Genomic DNA, 20129 nt, shown 5'->3' on the forward strand with positions numbered 1-20129 from the left:
GAGTAAGCAGGAAATGCAGAGAAAGCAACTTTCAAAACTATAGAAATGGCAGAGACATCTGGCTGCATGGACAATCTCCCCAATGTTCCTCTGTAATATTGGAGCATCCATCTTTGGCCTATAGGCCTAGAATATCTGACAAAATTTTCTGTGAAGCAGGAATTTTGAAGTACGGTCCCACCGTATCCTGGTGAAGTTTGCCAGTCTTATTCCTTTGTGTCCTGTTGTTGCATTTGTACAGCATACTGTCAGGACTTGAGACAAGTGCATTGTCTTGCCCAAATGGCTAGCTTTGCCACAGTGAAATCAAACTCTATATGGAGGTTCTTTGATGTCCATCTTTTTTTTTTTTTAAAGTAAATTGGTACTGCCAGAAGCAGACCTGTCTCATGTCATAAAAAGTCCTATTCAAATATTTTAAATGTCATATTCTGTAGATCTTTGAAGTATTTGAAGATCACCTGTCTATCTAAAATATATCATTGTTTGACCTTAAAAACATACCTAACATAACTATAAGTTTTGTTGTTATGGATGACCATTAACCTATATTTCAAAGACTAAAACTTCACTTAACCTTTTAAAATGAGCTGCATAAGTATAATAACTTAAAGAAGAGTAGAAATATATATACAATATAACAAAAATAACCTTAAACTTGAATAATACTAAAAAATTGACACCAATGCAAAATATTTAAGACTAATAATTGTTTAAAAGTAGAGTAAAAAATCTACCCTTTTATCCCATCATTTCTATAATCTCCTTTGTCTATCTTTCTCCCTGACCATTACCAGTAACAATTTGTAACTTACCACTCTAAGTGATGACAAACATCGATAACCCATCTAATAACCCAAAACTACCTACCCTACTCTTAAGCATGTGGATGCCATGTTCTCTACATTGCTTACTTGTTGTCTGAGGGTGATGACATCTTTGAGGCACCCAGAGAAAATTGGGATAATGGAAAAAGTCCTGGAAAAATTAGCCATAACATTTTCTGTCCCATCTCGGTGCAATGGGAAAGTGTCAGGCTTATCTGTAGTTCTGGCTGGAGCAGTCTGTGAGCCAGGACCATCATGGCCAGCAACCTAGAAGCTGCTCTGGATGTAGAACTTTGAGGAAATTGCAACAGAGGCACTCCAAGAGGCTGGATCACCTGGGCCACCAGTTTTCCTTGCTGTTTGGTCCCCTTGCTCTGAAAGCATACAAACTTTCAAAGGTAGCATAAATATCTGCATTAACACATGTATAGAATGTGTAGTGTGCACAAGTCAGTTCAGGATGTTCTTTGTTCTATGTTTGAGCAGGTAAAAAGCATCTGTGAAATTTATAAGTCCATTTGGACCATATAGCCAAACTATAATATAAATTTCTATCCATGTCATATGAAAGGATGACATGTAATAATAGTAAGTCATGAGGACTCTGCAGTCAGCAAGACTTATCATGTCTCATCTTGTCTCTGAGTTGCTCCCATGCAGAGGTATCTGCTTACATGACACCTATCCTGTAGTCTTTCTTGAATTCCTATCTTATGTCTGTAGCCAAGATCCTCAACGGGTCACCCATGGTCAAATTTGATATCTATTACCTTTAAAGGAATCCACAGCTTTAAAGTCTTGTGCTAACAAAAGCATAACCTCTTCGACAACGCAACACATGTTTTCATTCTGAACTTCCATTCTGAAGCCAAAATGTCCCTGAAGTATATAGACTGGTTTAATTCAGCAGTCTCTTCCAGAATAAAATGTCTCTCGATAGCTCTTATTCTCTGTTCACTAGCATTTAAAAAATTCAAAATTAGGGGTTGGGGATTTAGCTTAGTGGTAGAGCACTTGCCTAGCAAGCACAGGGCCCTGGGTTCAGTCCTCAGTTCCAGAAAATAAAATAATTTTTTAAAAAATTCAAAATTAACAAAGCACCATTTAAGGTCCAAGCTCCCAGTATTGTAACATTTTTCATCCTTAGGTGGCTTATTGTTTTTTTTTAATAATTATTTACTCTTTCTTTAAAGACGTGACTGTATTATTTTTAAACTATTTTATGACTGTATATATGGTAATATTTTATTTGTGCTGAAATGTGACTTTGTTATATGTTAATAAACAAAGTTGCCTGGGGATCAGAGCTAAAAGCAAGCCATTTAGCAGAAGTCTGATGGTGGCGGCACACGCCCTTAATCTGATCACATGGCAAGCAGAGTCTCTGTGTTTTCAAGGACACAGCCAAGCAGTGACCCGAACCTTTAATCTCAGTATGAACCACAGAGACCTGGAGGATTGTATAGACAGGCAGTGATGAGGAAACCATGTGGTTGGGTTTAGAGCCAATGAGAAGGTAGAACAGAAAGGCAATAAAAACACAAGTCACACAGAAGAAGGTCTTTTTCTCAGGGGAAGGATGGCAGCAAGTGGTAAACTAAAGGCTAGTGCTCTGATCTATATATTTTCTTTTCCTGTCTGCACCTTGTTTTATGATGTGCCTGTAGCATTCTCTGCACGAGCCAAACCTTAAATCTACTTCACAGCTTAGCTCATCACATACTGGTGTCTCAGGCAGAGGCAGAGAGATGTGTCTCTGTATCTGGACAGTATGAGAAACTGTGGTACTAGGAAGCCACTTTTTGCTCCATTTTTTATGTGTTTGGAATCTTTTTTAAGCTTTTTTAGATCTCATGTGGAAATACATGCTCCTATGTTGAATGCAATTTGTAGTCGGGCCTTACTTTGAGCCACCAGCTCACACACAAAACAAAAAAAAAAATGACAAGGAGGGTTGTAGAGTATGATTTTTAGATGTGTTACATTTGTTTCTGCCATGGAACATTTGTTTGATGATGCAAAGATGTGTCACATGCTTTTATGGTGCATTTGTTTAACTCTGTGAATCAGTGTTACTTAGCCTGTCTAAAATGCCTAATTGTTCTAATAAATAGCTGAACAGCCAATAGCAAGACAGGATAACAGATAGGCAGGGCCAGCAGGCAGAAATAATAAATAGGAGGTGACATCTGAGGACAGAGAGTTCTAGGAGCCAGAGAAGGAAGAGAACTCAAGGGTCTACACAACAAGCCATGGAATAAGAATTAAAGAAAGGCATATAAAATAAAGATAAATGCCTAGAGGCAAAAAGTAGATGGTATAATCTAAGTTAAGAAAAGCTGGCTAGAAATAAGCCAAGCTAAGACAAGGCATTCATAAGAAAGAAAAAGACTCTGAGTGTGTATTTATTTGGGAGCTGGGTTGCTGACCCCCAAAGAGCCCAAAAGTAAAAAAACTAAAACTAAAACAAAAACAAACAAGCAAATAAAAAACCCAACAACAACAGTGAAGACATATTAATGAAAGCTCAGCCTTAGCTTACACTTGTTTCTAAGCAGCTTTTATAACTTAAATTAGCCCATTTTTATTCATTTACTCTCTGCTTTATGGCTTTAATACCTCCTCTGGATTCTCTCCCAACACACTCCCATATGCAAGTCTTTTTCTTATAAAATAACCCACTGAGTCTAATTGGTGCTACCCAAAGCATGTATGTGTGACCATCTACCAGAGGATGGTTGATCTACCAGAAATCACATTTCTACATAAAACCAACTCTTTTCCTCTTAGTAGCCATCAACTCTCAATAGCTCCTCAGCTAGGCTTGGGGCTTATGTGTGTTTTTTCTCCATCAACACTGGAATGTTGACTGGCTTGACATTGTGCAAGCAAGCACAACTGCTGTAAATTCATGAGTGCACATGTCCCATCTTGTCCAAAAGACATGTTCTATGTTTTAAGGTCATTAAGAGAAGAACAAATTTATTTCATTGTTTATAGTGCCATGTGCATGCTGCTTGATATAGGTGGGGATCCTAGGCTGCTAACTGGCTTCTGGATGCACTGTTAGAAACAAGTAAATTTCCACAATGCTAATTTATGCTCTATGTTTCTCTGACTTAAAACTGTCTCGCTTCATTATTTTTTCTTAATTCTATACCATGAAACCTCACAGTGTCTCCAGGGACATCTGAGCTAGCAGAAAATATATCAAAGGGGATGTAAAAAAAACATTAGTTGGAATTATATACTTTAATAAAACATACAAAACTTATAATCATCCATTGATGCATTGGAAGGAAACCATACAAGTGTAATGCTCCCATGTCAAGTCCCAGGTTTATTCTAGTTATCTGGCACTTGCTGCTTGCTTTGTGTCTCTGGTCTTAATTTTTCATATTCTGCACATTGGAAGCAGAATTAAACCCTGTCTTCTCTGGAGTCTCATATGACTCTGAAGATTCTTGTTTACAAATAACACTTTCTATCCTTAGTAATCAGGTAAATACAAATCAAAACAACTCTGAGTTACCATCTTACATATATCAGAAAGGCTATGATTAAAAAAACTGATGACAGCTTATGTTGGAGAGGATGTGGAGCAAGGAGAGCACTCCTCCACTGTCGGTGTGAGTGCAAACTTGTACAGCCACTTTGGAAATCAGTATGGAGGTTTTTCAGAAAATTGGGAATCAATCTACTTCAAGACCCAGCAATTCCACTCTTGGTCATACACCCAAGGAATGCTCAATTATATCACAAGGACACATGCTAAACTATGTTCATAGCAGCATTATTCATAATAGCCACAACCTGGAAACAACCTAGATGCCCCTCAACCAAAGAATGGATAAAGAAAATGTGGTACATATTCACAATGGAGTACTACTCAGCAGTAAAAAACAATGATATCATGAATTTGGTGACAAGTGGATGGAAAAAGAAAATATCAGCCTGAGGTAACCCAGACTCAGAAGAACAAACATGGTATCTGCTCACTCATAATTGGATACTAGACATAAAGAAAAGGATAACTGGACTATAACCCACAGTTCCAGGGAAGCTAGCTAACAAGGCAGACACTAAGAGACACACACAGATTATCTAGCAAAGGAGAAATAGATGAGATATACATGAGCAAACTGGGGGTAAGGTGGGGTAATGGAGGGCAAGGGATGGGTGATGAGAACATAAGGGAATGGGAGGTTCAAGCTGGAACAGGGATAGAAAGGTAGAACAATGAAAGAGATACCATGATAAATAAAGACATCATGGGAATAGGGTGAAACAGGGTGCTAGGGAACTTCCCAGGAATCCATAAGGATGACCCCACCTTAGACTACTATCAATAGTCAAGAGGGTACCTGAACTGGCCTACTCTGGTAATGAGATTAGTGAATCCCCTAACTGTCACCATAGATCCTTCATCCAGTAATTGATGCAGATGCAGAGATCCACAGGTGGGCACCAAGCCGAGCTTCAGGAGTCCAATTGATAAGAGAGAGGAGGGACTCAGTGATCAATGGACATCAAGATCATGATGGAAAAACATACAGAGACAGCCAGACAAACTAGTGGAAAGGCATGAACTGTGAACCAATAGTTTTCTGATCTTTGATGTGATTGAAGATTAATAGTTATAGTTATAGTTTTCCTTGTTACCAAATTCAGAAAAGAAATTACATAAGAGTTGTAAAGTTTAGAAAGTTGAGAAGTATAAAAGTTTAAGTTGTTTATCTTAAAAATGTTTTAAGATCTAAAAAGATATTTTTAGGATGGTAATGCAAGTTGTGTATAAAACTTTGGACTCATAAATATAAATATTATGGCACTTTCTCCAAATTTGCCAAATACAAATGGACTGAAAACTGTGAATGTAATTCTTATCTGATAATTTTTCTTATTGTGTATAGTTTTACTATGTTAGAATTAAAATCTTTCCTTTTTATTTAAATAAAAAGGTAGAAATGTGGGATATTTGTACACTGAGTGAAGATGTATTGTTGTGATTGGTGTAATAAAGATCTGAATGGCTAATAGCTAGGCAGGCAAGGATAGGCAGGATTTCCTGCAGAGAGAGAGAAGAAAAAGTAAAGGGATGAATCTGTGTGCTCAGGAAATGCCAACAGGAGGCAGAACAAGTCAGGCATATAGGACAGAGGAAATGTAATCAAGCCACATGATTTTATAGATTTCTATAATCTATAACATAGATTAATAGAAACAGGTTAATTAAGTTATAAGAGCTAGTTAGAAAAGAGCCTAAGTTAAGGCCAAGCTTTCATAATTAATAATAAGTCTCTGTGTTGTTATTTGAAGGCTGGTGGTTTCAACTGGAAAGCTTACTACACCCAGTTGGATGAAGAAGTAGATCATCTTGGGCCAGCTGACAGGGTATATTCATGGTAGAGGCAACTTCCTCATGGCTTACACAAGCTAAAATCACCTGTTTGTTTTTTTTTTTTTTTTTTTTAACAAGCCTAGTACAGTAAATTTATCCTCTAAACATAATGTTCACCATTACAAAGGGAGCCCAGGCATTAGGTTATTCAGCAATGTAAAGATCAGTGTGGGAATTTGAACTTTTTTTCTGTGTGTGCACAAATCTCTCCAAGGTGTAATTAGAAAGGAGAGAAAAAAGCCTGGTAAGAATAAAATGACACCTGGGGAAATAACAATTGTAAGAAAGTCAAATCTTTTACAGAGAAAAAGTACATTTTCTTTACAGTAAAACACTGGTATAAATATACTTACATGGTTTGTTAAGTGGTTACATTTCAATGGTAAACAACAAACAATATTTGTCTCTACTTCTTTGCTCACATTTTTGTAAAAAAATCTCTGTACTTTTGAAAGTCGATTAAAGAGCTGTTCAAGGAGCCAGAGATAATCAGTAGTTAAAGTATTTGTTGTATAATGATGGCAACTGCATTCAGGTCCCTGCACCCACTGAAAAACCACACATCTGAACTCCAGCTCCAATTTAATTCTTCCTACTGTTTTCTAGGGATGAGTTCAGGTTTTGTGTTCTTGCCAGGACTGTCCCCAAGGTAGTGATGTATCTTTTTCTCAGTGAATCCTATTGACAGTACTGAGATTTTATTTACTCTCTTATGGCAATGTACTTGGTGTGTTGGTACCTATTGTGCAACAATTTCATCCAAGATTGAAACATTCCACTATGATGGGAAGCTCCTTAAGTGGGAAGACAGACAACTCAAAAGAGCTCAGAAAGTCCCTGAAACTGACAAGATTCACTAGACACCTCCTTGCCAGAATGAGAAATAAAAGCTGAGAGTCCCTCTCAGGTGGAAGGAAGCTGAGCAGGAAGGTAGATTCTCAGAAGAGCTGTCCTCAGACCAGCTACCTGGAAGAAGCAGAAACCAGCCAGCTGCTTAAAAGAGGTTTAGATCAACTGAGTCACTTGGAAAGGACACTCTCTGGTCTGTTGAGTTACCTCCAGGGTGTACAGTGTTTCCAGGTTCCCAGAGTTTGTGAGCTGTCACTCATGCTGAGGGTGGGCTATGATGATGCACCTATCTTTGAGTCATTTCTGTTACTGTAAATAACCCCTCACCCATATTAATATAAGTAACTCCAATAAAACTTACTAGATCACCAAGTTGAACTTTGATGGTATCTATACTTTGATCTATCCTGGGTTCTCTATCTGGGAAGAGTAGACATGTGTGTTTTATTTCCCCATGAACAGTTTTGTCACACAACAGTACCTACTGGGTTTTATAACTATAAAATTGTTTTTTTTTTCTTTGTAATTAGTAAGCATATCTTAAGGAGCTATTTTTTTTTTTGTTGGAGCTGAGGACCGAACCCAGGGCCTTGTGCAAGCACTCTACCACTAAGCTAAATCCCTAACCCCTGAGGAGCCATTTTGAATGGCAATTATAGTTTGTTTTTTATTATTGACCATAATGGGCAATTTCTTAAAAGACAAATATACTAAGCAGGACAAGCTAGATCATGTTGACATGATCTAGTTAACCTTGTGCTCTACAGAAGGGAACTGAGATGTGTATGATTAGTTCGCAACACTCTAACCCTGTCTTCCAACTCCAGGACCCAATTGGGGGTGAGCAGGGCAGCCACCCTCCAAAGAATGTTGATTTACATTCTTTCAAGAGATCACATTACAATCAGCTATTGAACCTTGAAAGCTGTGGGTAGGGCAACCTCTGAGTCAGGCATCACTTGTGAGGCTTTGCCTCCAATGTGTTAGCTGCATGGTTAAGGCATGGTGTCTTACAGTGGCTAGGACAATCCATTCTGTTTTGAAGTCTGAGTCTTTAGCCAGTTACTGAGCCCTTGTGGGACTCTTCTGAGGAAGAAATCCTAGAATGGGTTTCCCACAGTGGAACCCGGTGAACTGCCAACATATGATAATTCACCATTTGGTTCCCTTTGCTAGCTCAAATGTCTTCATACTCTGACTGACCCTGATGCCCAAACTCACCTCTGTTTATAAAGAAAAGCTATTCTGAGCTCTTCGTCCTGTGGCCTGAGAGGTTTCCAACGTTGAACCAATTTGTGGATTATACATTTACTGGAATAAGTAATTCTTTGGATATCAGGGTGACAGTAGCCCAAGAATACCCAGCCAGAGTCAGGCAGATGGTTGCATTCATTTGGAAATAGGAAGGCTATACCATACTGGCAAGCCAGCACCCAGCAAAGGCAAATCAAGAAGTCTATATGGAAACAGTGTGGAATGGAGATGAAGCCTGAAGCTTCTGGACAAGGTCAAAAACAGAAATACCAGGATGAAGGTGGGAGGGAGATAGAGTCTGAAGCTTTGGGACAAGGTCAAAAACAAAAATGCCAGGATGAGGGTGGAATGCATTTGGAGTTTGAAAAGTCCAGCAAAAGTCAGAAGAGGATACCTCAGGAACAGAAAAACCTAGAACTTCAAAGCCAACAACTAGGCAAGGATCAGCTGTGGGATGGGAAACCCAGAAAGAAAGTTTAAGACAACTAAAGCCCGTAGAGTGGGCCAAAGGACCACAGGAGCAGGCTGTAACTGAGAGAAAGTCTGGAGATGGTGGCAAGGGTCACAAGCACCCCTGTTGCATCATGGAGAACTATGCCAAAGACCACCAAAGGAAAAAGTAACAAAGGTTACTGCAGCACCTTCCACCCAGTGATCATATAAACTCTGACCCACACAGGGCTCACACAACCCTTGTGGGTATCCTGAAGATCAAGGGCTGTGTGGAAAGGCACAGTCATGGGGTAGCTGGGATTTTTTTTTTTTTTTTTTTTAAGTTCATTCTTGCCCACAGTTAAGACAAATGTCTCTCACCTGGCAGTCCTGCAGCTGCTCAGAAACAACCAAGTAAACACATAGAGATTTATATTACTTATAAACTGTATGGCCATGGCAGGGTTTTTGTTATTTGTTTTTATATCTTAAATTAACTGATTTTTATAAATCTATACCTTATCACATGGCTCGTGGCTTATCAGTATCTTACATGTTGGTACTCATGGTGGCAGCTGGTAGTGTTTTTTTTGACTCAGTCTTTTTGTTTTTAGATCTTTTGTTTGTTTGTCCTGCCTATACTTTTTGTCTGGCTACTGGTCTATCAGCATTTTATTTATATAGAGTGATGTCCAAGTACTTTTTTTTAAAAAGGAAGGTTTTAACTCTTACATAGTAAAATTACATATAACAAAACAATTATCAAGCAAGAATTACAGTTATAATATTTAGTCTACTTATAATATCTAGTTTATTTGTATTTGGTAAAATTTAAAGAAGATATCCTATTTATTCTATATTTGTGAGTCTAAGGTTTTGTATATAATTTATCTTTTATTGTAACTAGGGAAATTATAATTATCTAGTCTTTAGCTACATCAAAGACCTCAGAAGGATATAATATTACCTGAGAAATGGGAGAAGGACATAAGCAACTTTTGAGAGTCTTGTAAGAGTAGACAGAGACAGCTGGCAGCCTGGACAGTCATTCAAAGTTTCTCTGTAAAGTTGGGGCATCTGACTTTAGCCCACAGGCCTAGAGTCTCTCAGTCACTTTTCAACTACAGTTATGGATTCAAAACAATTCAGTGTGATCCTAAACAATCTACTGTTGTTGCCACAAGAAAATGTCACGCACCAGACAAAAGAATGAAGACATGTACAGAGAAATCTTCTGATTGATACACAGAAGAAAGATACAGTAAACCTTTAAAAAGAAGCAGACACCACTTGGAGCCTGACTTGCTAGGAGCAGAGACTCAAGTCTTCCTGCACTGTGGTAGCAGTAGGTCACTCCCCAACAAGATGTCAGTAGTTATAGTAGAGAAAAAGCCTGTTGCAAAACAAGAAAAGGGCAAAGGAATGTATTGTGGCAACATTTTGTGCTGAAATGTGGTGATGTTTTATTTGTGCTTTAATAAATAAAGCTTGCCTGGAGATTAGAAAAAAAAGCCAGCCACAACACAGAAGTCATGCAGTGTTAGCACATGCCTTTAATCCTATCACTTGGCAGGCAGGATCTTTGTGTGTTCAAGGCCACACTGGAAACAGAGCCAGGTGTGGTGGTGGCACACACCTTAATTTCCATCACTAGTTAACCATGGAAGTCTGGAGGTCTGTATAGATAGACAGAAAGTGAAAAAGCTGAGCAGAAAGAGGAAGTGATATAACTGGGCAGAGAGAGCAAATCAGAGGGCAGAACAAGAAGGCATATTGGTGTGGGTAGACAGGAAATTGTGGCATTTGGAAGCTTCAGAGCTGGTGAGGTAAGGTTGGCTGGATTTTTTTTTTGTTTTGTTTTGTTTTTTTTTTTTTTTTTTTTTTTTTTCCTGATCTCTCTAAGGCTTTCACCCCTATATTTGGCTCCATGATTTTTATTTAATAAGACCATTTAGAAATTCATCTACAATTGGTGCTCAATAAATGTGGCAAGAATTCATTAAAAAGCCATTTATGGACTTACAGGGTCTCTGGCAGAGGCTGAATGGCATGGCTCAGGCTGGAGCACATGACCTGACTCTTTTTCTTTCTCCTGATGGGTGGTGGTCTCTCTCTCTCTCTCTCTCTGGATTTCCATCTCAGACTGCCACCACACTAGGTAGTTGCTTTGAAATTCCCTCAGACTTCTACTGTTCTATGCAGTTGACAGACTTGGTAAGTCAATTAAGATATCTTAAAGGGCAAAATACGTTGAAAGAGAATTTTTTCCCACATTAAAAAATAGGAAATATTTTTATAATAGAAGGAATTTGGTCTCTGTTTGATAACACATTAGGCAGTCTGAAAATGGAACAATTAAATGAGAGGATAATTAATATTCATGGGATATCTATAACATCAATTATAAATATTATTTGCTTGATCATTCTTATTTTAGCATTTAAAAGGTTGGTCAATTTGAGTGCCAAGATAAAAGCTTTAGAAAAACCTGATAAAATGAATTATAGAGAAATTCAGACCCAGACAGGAGAATTTAAAGGTGAAATTATATCAGGATTGAATTATATGGTTACAGAGAGACAGCTTGTTTTCAAACAACCAAACTTAATCCATCTGGTAACCTTACAGGAACTACCTGCTCAAGGGAATGTACAAGCTAATTGGACTCCAGTGTAAATGTTAGATTTAAGGAGATTTAAAGAAGCTATAGCATTATATGGCATGCATTCTCCATTTGTAAAGGAGATATTAAACTCATGGTCAACTTGTAGTAGAATTATCCCTCAGAACTAGAAAAAATTAATTACAGCTGTCCTAGAGGCCACTCCACAGTTTCAATGGAGAGCCTGGTTTAAAGAGGAGGCTAAAATGATAGAACAACAATGTAGGACTAGAGGTGTGGTGATTTCCCAGGATTCAGCTTCTTGGAGGGGGCAATTATGCTGATATACAAAGATAATGTTTATATGATAACCAAATCCTAGTTCTAGGCCACATGGCAGCCATGAATGTGTGGGACAAAATTGAGGAAGCAGGGGAAAAATTTGAGTCATTTAAAAAAAGTTATACATGGTGCCAGAGAATCCTTCACAGATTTCTTACAAAGACTGTCTTTAGCAGTAAATAGTATGATACCAAATTCAGAAGCTAAACAGATAAAAAATGAATCTTTGGCTTTTGAGAAAGTGAATGCAGCATGCAAAGGATTAATCAGGCTGTTAAAGGCAAGATCAGCACCTTTGGAGGATTGAATTGGGGACACAATTAATATTGAGTTTCATGGCCATGATGATATGTGGATAGGAGAGGTGATATCAAAAGTTTTGATGAAAAATAATGTCAGATGTTTTAATTGCTGTAAACAAGGTCATTTGGAAAGGGAGTATAAACAGAGTATTCCTAGAAACAATGTTTATTCAAGGAACAATGCCAAAAGAATGACCCTCCCCTCTGGATTATGCAGAAGGTGTGGTAAGGGTAAACATTGGACAAAAGAAGGTACAGACAAGGTAATCCTTTGCCTCTCCCTCGGGAAACTCCCCGAAGGGCCTCACACAGGCTTCCATGGCAAATTCAGTTCCAACATTTCCTGTCATCAGAGAAGAAACCCCTTCTCAGAGCAATTAAATAATCAAGTGCCTATTGGAATTAACCAGGCTGCTCAGGGTGATAGAACAGCCGTGGCAGAGAGAGCAGGAAATTCAGGAGAAATCATAAAGCAAAGTTTCTGGCAAACTTCTATAAATGAAGAAAGACCAAAATTAAAAATATGAATAAATGACATTTCTCTTGGAAGATTTTGTAGACACAGGTGCAGATGTTACAATAATTGCACCAGAATTTTGGCATCCAAATTGACCTCTTTAGGAGGTTAGTGTTCAGCTGTTAGGGACTGGAACATTATCTCAAGTGAAACAGAGCACAAGATGGCTCGAATGTATAGGGACAGAAGGACAGAGAGGAAAATTAAAGCCATATGTGGCTAATATAACTATGAATTTATGGGGCCATGATCTATAACAACAATAGAATACTCCGATTAACAATCTTCCAACTTCAGAAACAAACCATAAACCAACACTAACTAACTATTGTTTCTGAGAGAAATATTAGGAGGTATTATTATAAGGAACAGTCACTGGCCATCCAGATTGTACAAGAACAGAGCACAACAACTGCTAATCTTTCAAAGACACCAACAGCTCTACCTTTAAAATAATTAACAGACAAGCCTGTATGGGTTCAGCAATGACCTTTAACAATAGAGAAACTGCAGGCTTAAATGCTCAGCAAACTGAAGAATCAACCAGCCCTTGGAATTCTCCTGTATTTGTTATTAAAAAGAAATCTGGTAAATGGAGAATGGTAACAGACATAAGAGCAATTAAAAAGGTAATTCAGCCAATGGGCTCTCTATAATCTGGCAGTCCTTTGCCTACTTGATTACATAAAGGATGGCCTCTTATAATTGTCAACTTAAAAACCTTTCTTCTCAATACCTTCAGAAGAAAAAGACAGAGAAAGATTTGCCTTCACAGTATCTACTTATAATAATTCTCAGCCAGTTAAGAGATATCAATGGAGGATTCTCCCACAGGGAATGTTAATTAGCCCAACCCTGTGCCAATATTTTGTATGACAATCATTGGAAAAAATATGTAAACAATTTCCTAAATCTATAATTTATCATTACATGGACTATATTTTACTAGCTGATTCAAATCCAGATACCTTAGAAAGAATGTTTGAAGAAGTAAAGGAAATTTTGCCTTGCTGTGGATTATAAATTGCTCCTGAAAAGATTCAAAGAGGAGATTCTATTAATTATTTAGGGTATAAATAGGTCTATAAAAAGTTAGACTCCAAAAAAGTGCAAATTAGTAGAGATAGATTACAGACTCTTGATGACTTTTAAAGATTATTTGGAGACATTTCCCAACTGCAAACTATTGTTGGGGTAAAAAGTGATGAACTGAGTAATTTGTTCAAAACCTTATGTGGGGATATTTTAATTGTGCTAAATATAATTTTATTTGTATGTTAATAAATAAAGTTTGCCTGAAGACAAGAGGTCATTAGCAAGCCAGGAACAGAAGAAGACAGGTGATGGTAGCCCATGCCCTTAATCTGATAACATGGCAGGCAGATTCTCTGTGTGGTCAAGGACACAGCCAAGTGTGGTGACAAAAACCTTTAATCTCAGTACCAGCCATAGAGACCTGGAGGTCTGTATAGACAGGCAGTGGCAAGGAAGTCATGTGGTTGGGTTTAGAGCCAATGAGAAGGCAGAACAGAAATGCAATAAAAAGACATGTCAGACAGGAAGAAACTCTCTTGGGCTTTTAACTCTGTATTTGGTCGTTTCTTATTTAATAAGACTGTTTAGAAATTCATCTACAACCTTAGAAGGTGAAAAGGACTTAAATAGTCCCAGAGAATTATCATCTGAAGCTGAGAGAGAATTGGCCTTGGTGGGGGAAAAAAAAGTACAGGAAGGACATGTGGATCATGTGGATCCAAAGCTTGATTGCATTTTGGTTATTTTTTTCCTCTAAGCATTCTCCTACAGGAATTTTAATGCAGAGGGAATATATTATATTGAATGGTTATTTCTACCAAATAAATAGAGTAAAAAATTAAAAATTTATGAGGAAAAAGCCTCTGACTTGATTTTAAAAAGAAAACTGAGACTTCATCAATTAGTAGAAATAGATCCAGGAGAAATTGTAGTACCTTTAACTCAGGAAGACATTGACAAATTATGGGCAGAAAGTGAACCTTGGAAAAGAGCTTGAAGTAATTTTTTGGGAGAGATTAACAGCAAATATCCCAAAAGTGATAGAATTTAACTTATAAAGAGGACTGATTGGATTCTGCCCTGAATTGTTTCAGAAGCACCCATATCTGAAGCCTGTACATTTTATACAGATGCAAACAAACAAGGAAAGGCAGGTTACAAATAAGAAAATTTAAGCAAAGTTGTTAAAAGTCCTTATAATTTAGTTCAAAAATTGGAATTGTATGCTATTCTGTTGATATTTATGTATTTTTCTGAACTCCTCAATATTATTATTGACTCTCAGTATGCTGAAAGTGTAGCCTTACATATTGAGACTGCAGAATTTATCCAAGATGAGGCAGAATTAACTCTGTTTTTTATTTAGTTACAAGACAAAAGGAATCAGAAGCATCCTTTATATATAACTCACATCCAATCCCATATGGGACATCTGAAGTAAAAGGACAAATAATCCAGAAAAAAAATTCCCAAGAAAAAGAGTAAATTGGCCTACTGGCATATCACATATAAAATTTCATAAGTCTTCCTAAATGTTTATTATCACATATACAATTTTTTTCTGCTATTCTCTATGGACAATTAACAAAAATGGTCTTTTTGTAATCCCAGTTCAATTAAAAATTAAAGCTGGCTTTGGAGTTGGAGAATGGCTCTCTCCTTCTCTAAATCCAAACATGCTTGTTAAAAGGAAAATGCAAAATCTCTGTATCATATCAGAAGAGCCATCTGATATGGGACAGAAGAAAACCAAAATTAAGGGACTATTCTATTGCCACTAGTGTCAATTCTTTGGTTCTATTTTGATTCTTTAAACTTTTTTTAAGGTATGAATTTTATATCAAAATTTATAAAATCTATCTATCTATCTATCTATCTCTATATATATATCTATCTATCTATCTCTATATATATATTAAACTTTAATTATGATATTAATGGCCATATAGAGGACTAACTAATTCTAGAAAAAAAAGGCTTCATTTAGCTACCTATACATGTTTTTGTGTTGGAGTCTCTATGAGTTTTCTGCAGGGAATCATGACCAAGCCTAACAGCAAATTTGAAATCTCCAGAAAGATGATGTGGCTCCACAATGATGATTCCACATGGATAATAATAATAACACTAAGCTGACAAACACCATCTGAAGATCAGCTTTGGACTACAAACTGCTCAGGACAATTTCAAGATGGCTAGCTGAGAATATCCAGCTTCACAGACTATTTGAGCTAAGACTTGAGATAAGTACTGCACTTTCACAGTATGTAGAGATTGAACCACAAATGATAAAGTTACCTCTCCCAGGACTTGACTATTAAATTTTTTTTTTTCTTTTCAGGATCCCCTAAAGATGCCTTTGCCCACAAACAGCAGGAAGCAATTTTAAGAACATGATGCCTACATTCCCAAGAGGTGGGACAGGTGATTTATGGTCTTTTCATGGGCTTAGGGTTTGGGATAACTGTCATTGTTTAGGATGGTTGCTTACAAATTATTATTCTTAATGGCCAGGAAAAGGTAAAACAAAGGAGATTAGATTTAAGGATCTTGTTTGAAAAAGAAAAGAGAAAAAGAAAAAAGAGGATATAGATAAGAAGTAGATTATTGAATCTACTCTGGAAAAATATAGAAATGATAGAATAAAGGGTAGATTATTAAATTTACTCTGAAAAGAAAAAAGAAAGGATATAGATATGTATAGATAAAAATGTAGATTATTGAATCTACTTTTAAAAGGCAACTACTAGTTTTAAATATTTTACATTGGATTTGATTTATGTATATTGTATGCAAATTAAGTACATTGATACAAATTTGATTGTGATATATTGATTTTGATAGAAAATACTGTATGTATATTTCTAATCTTGTTACAGATATTATACCTATACAGTTCATTTAACAATGTAATGCAATTTGCTCTTCCTTGAAAGTTATTATTACCAACTAATTAGGATACAAAGACATGAAAGTTAGTAGTTAGACATTACAATCAAACTTGTAGTCATAGTAGATACATTTTCAAGGTCAGGCAGAGATATATTTTAGACAGATAGGTCATCTTTAAACCCTTCAGAGATCTACAGAAATGGCATCTGAGATATTTTAATAACAGGTTTTTTTTCATTTTTATAACTATGAGACATATATGCTCCTGGTAGCACCAATCTACTTCAGAAAAGATATGGGCATTGAAGATAATTTTCACTGTGGCAAAAGTTAGCCACTGAACGAGAAAGTGCCCTAGCATTGACTGCTGATAATATGCTGTCCAAAATGGACAAGCAGGACACAAAACAAAGGACCACCAATCCTTGCCAAGAAAAGTGTGGTTGCAGCTTTGGCAACAGGCATCCCTGAGGCCAGGACAATATGGCACCATTGCTTAAGTGGCTTTGAAATCCAGAAAAGGTACAGTATCCCTTCCTTCTAAGGCAGCTGAGCAGGCAGCAGTAGGCTGATGACTCCTGGTGTGCAGGGAACAATAACTGGAACAGTTATTCTTGAAGGAGTAACTAGGCTGACAGAGTCTGGTCTCTCAATAGTAGACTGGCATTTAATAAAGGAGATGAAGCCACCCATTGTTGCTGGAGGGCTTCTCTCCAGGTTCCCCAAGCCCCACAGTCCCACAATCCAAGTATAAAATAATCACTCAGACGCTTATATTGCTTATAATCTGTATAGCCGTGGCAAGCTTCTTGCTAACTGTTCTTATATCTTAAATTAACCCATTTCTATAAATCTATACCTTGCCATGTCGCTTGTGGCTTACCGGCGTCTTTACATGCTGCTTGTCCTGGCAGTGGCTTTCAGTGTCTCCCTTCCTTCTTCCTGTTTCCCCAATTCTCCTCTCTCCTTGTCCTGCCTATACTTCCTATCTGGTCACTGGCCATCAGTGTTTTATTTATATAGAGCGATATCCACAGCAACCCATAAGCTGAGAAGAATGGGAAGCTGAATTCCAAAAACACCAGCAATTTCCAGAATTTGATATCCTGAATCATGATAGGACACTGGTGAAATTCAAGTTTATCTGGTACATGGAATACTCGCACCAAATATGAAGTTGAGCTGTATGCCTTGTGTACATCCTACTTCACAAATGAATCTGTCAAATACACTAAGCCTATAGGCCAAAGATGGTGCCTCAACGTGCAGAGAAACCTCAGGTGACTTTCCAGGAAGCTGTTATAACTCACATTTTTTGAAAGTCACTTGTTTACACTTCCTATTTTACTCGGGTCTCTGAGGGAGTTGAAGATTAGATAATTACAGTTTTCGTTGTTAAGAAATTTGGAAAATAAATTCACCAAGAGGTCTTAGGTGTATAAGTTTGAAAGACATCAAGATAGTTTTTTGTTAGTAATAGAAGATAGGATAGAAAGTGTATTAGGTACATTTTGGACTCACCAAAATAGGATAGTTAATGGAATATTTTCACTGAATTTGTCAAATGCAAATGGAATAGACATTGTTGATGTAATTTTTGCTTGTATATATTGTTTATAGTTATTGTATTTATTGTATATAATTTTTCTTACAACTGTTTTATTTTTCATTAGACAAAAAAGGAAATGTGATATTTTATTTGTGCTTTAATAAATAAAGCTTGCCTGGAGATTAGAGAAAAAAGCCAGCCACAACACAGAAGTCATGCAATGTTAGCACATGCCTTTAATCCTATCACTTGGCAGGCAGGATCTTTGTGTGTTCAAGGCCACACTGGAAACAGAGCCAGGTGTGGTGGTGGCACACACCTTAATTTCCATCACTAGTTAACCACGGAAGTCTGGAGGTCTGTATAGATAGACAGAAAGTGAAAAAGCTGAGCAGAAAGAGGAAGTGATATAACTGGGCAGAGAGAGCAAATCAGAGGGCAGAACAGCAAGGCATATTGGCGTCGGTAGACAGGAAGTTGTGGCATTTGGAAGCTTCAAAGTTGGTGAGGTAAGGTTGGCTGATATTTTTTTTTTTATTTCCCTGATCTCTCTAAGGCTTTCACCCCTAGATTTGGCTCCATGCTTTTTATTTAATAAGACCATTTAGAAATTTGTCTACAATAGATGAAGTCCTTGATGTTACAGAGGACATGAGAAAGGAAATAAAAAAAATGCACAAGATCTAAGTAACACATTCAAATTGAAAATTACTTGAGAAGATATCTAGACACTAGAGAATGGTGAATGGCTCAATGATGAGGTCATCAACTTTTACATGAATTTTCTGATGAGAGAAATAACAAAAAAGGCTACACAGCTCTTCACGTGTTCAGCACTTTCTTTTATCCCAAACTAAAGCATGGTGGATACAGTTCTGTTAAACAATGGACTTGAGGAATGAAACTGTTTGAAAAAGAAATTATTCTTGTGCCTGTTCACCAGAAGATACATTGGATCCTGATGGTAATCTACCTAAGAAAACAGAGTATCATATACTTCCATTCAATGCAACAGACAGGGCAGATAATTTGTGAGACCATTTTCAAATAGCAAAACTCAAAAGAACATTGAGCTGGACCCTTTGGAGTGGAAGTGATACAGTATGACATCAAAGCAGAGTCCTCAACAACTGAATGGGAATTACTGTGGAACATTTACTTGTAAATATGCAGATTTCATTTCTAGAGACCAACCAGTAACCTTTTCTCAGCAATACATGCCCATTTTTAGGAAGAGGATGATATGATAAATCCTGCATAGTCAGTATAACAACATCCACCTGGTTGCTATGGTACCTCTCTACTTTTCCATCAATGTTTCTATATACCTCAAGCAAGACAGGTTGAAAGATTTAAAACAGATACTGAGCTGCCTGACATGGATGAAGCCCACTCTCTTCAATGTAGTCCTAACCTGGGAAGTCCTGCCCAATGTAATCTATAGGCTGCATGTAACTACTGCAAGCTTAGAAACCGCTGTTCAACCCACACAAGAACACATGCTCAAAAAATATTGTTCTAATGTTGGATTTAGTTTATGAATTGATTTAATGTTGGATTTAGTTTATGAATTGTTTTGATGTTGGATTTCATTTACAAATTAATTTTTTGTCTTCTTCCCCCACCAATGATTGTTTATGTTTTCACTAACTCATTTGCAAACCTTGGCAGTTGTCATTTTCCCATATTCTGTAATTACCAACTCTATTCCTTGTTTGAACTGTTTATTCCTGAAAGGAATGACTATCACAATGTCATTCCCTGATGAAGATCAGGAAGGACATCAGCAAGAAGAGGCAGGAAGTGTTGACTAGCATCTCTAATGCTGGAGTTGTATCTGTGAAATTGAAGCTGGAGGTGATTTTTTAAATGTATTTTTTAAAGCTTGAAAATAGTATAAAAAAAGGACAATGAATTGCACAGACTGATGGTATTCTGACCCATCACACTCTACCAAACTTGCATAGGATGCAGAAATGTTGAGAAAAGCATCATGCTTATTTAAAGACATATTCTTCCCCAGAATTAAGGAGACATGCCTTAAATTTTGGAAGTTCATTAGAAGTAACTATAATGGTAAATATCCATTTTTGTACAGGTCTCATTGAATGCAAACCTCAGATTTAC

At 37.1% G+C, this 20129-nt stretch overlaps 1 pseudogene; it reads left to right on the forward strand.

Moving 5' to 3' along the window:
* LOC114702311 overlaps positions 1-19543 on the forward strand; it is a 36116-nt pseudogene extending 16573 nt beyond the window's left edge.
* The last annotated feature ends 586 nt before the right edge of the window (positions 19544-20129 follow it).

Source organism: Peromyscus leucopus, chromosome 14, assembly GCF_004664715.2.
Source record: "Peromyscus leucopus breed LL Stock chromosome 14, UCI_PerLeu_2.1, whole genome shotgun sequence".
Classification (NCBI taxonomy): Eukaryota; Metazoa; Chordata; class Mammalia; order Rodentia; family Cricetidae; genus Peromyscus; species Peromyscus leucopus.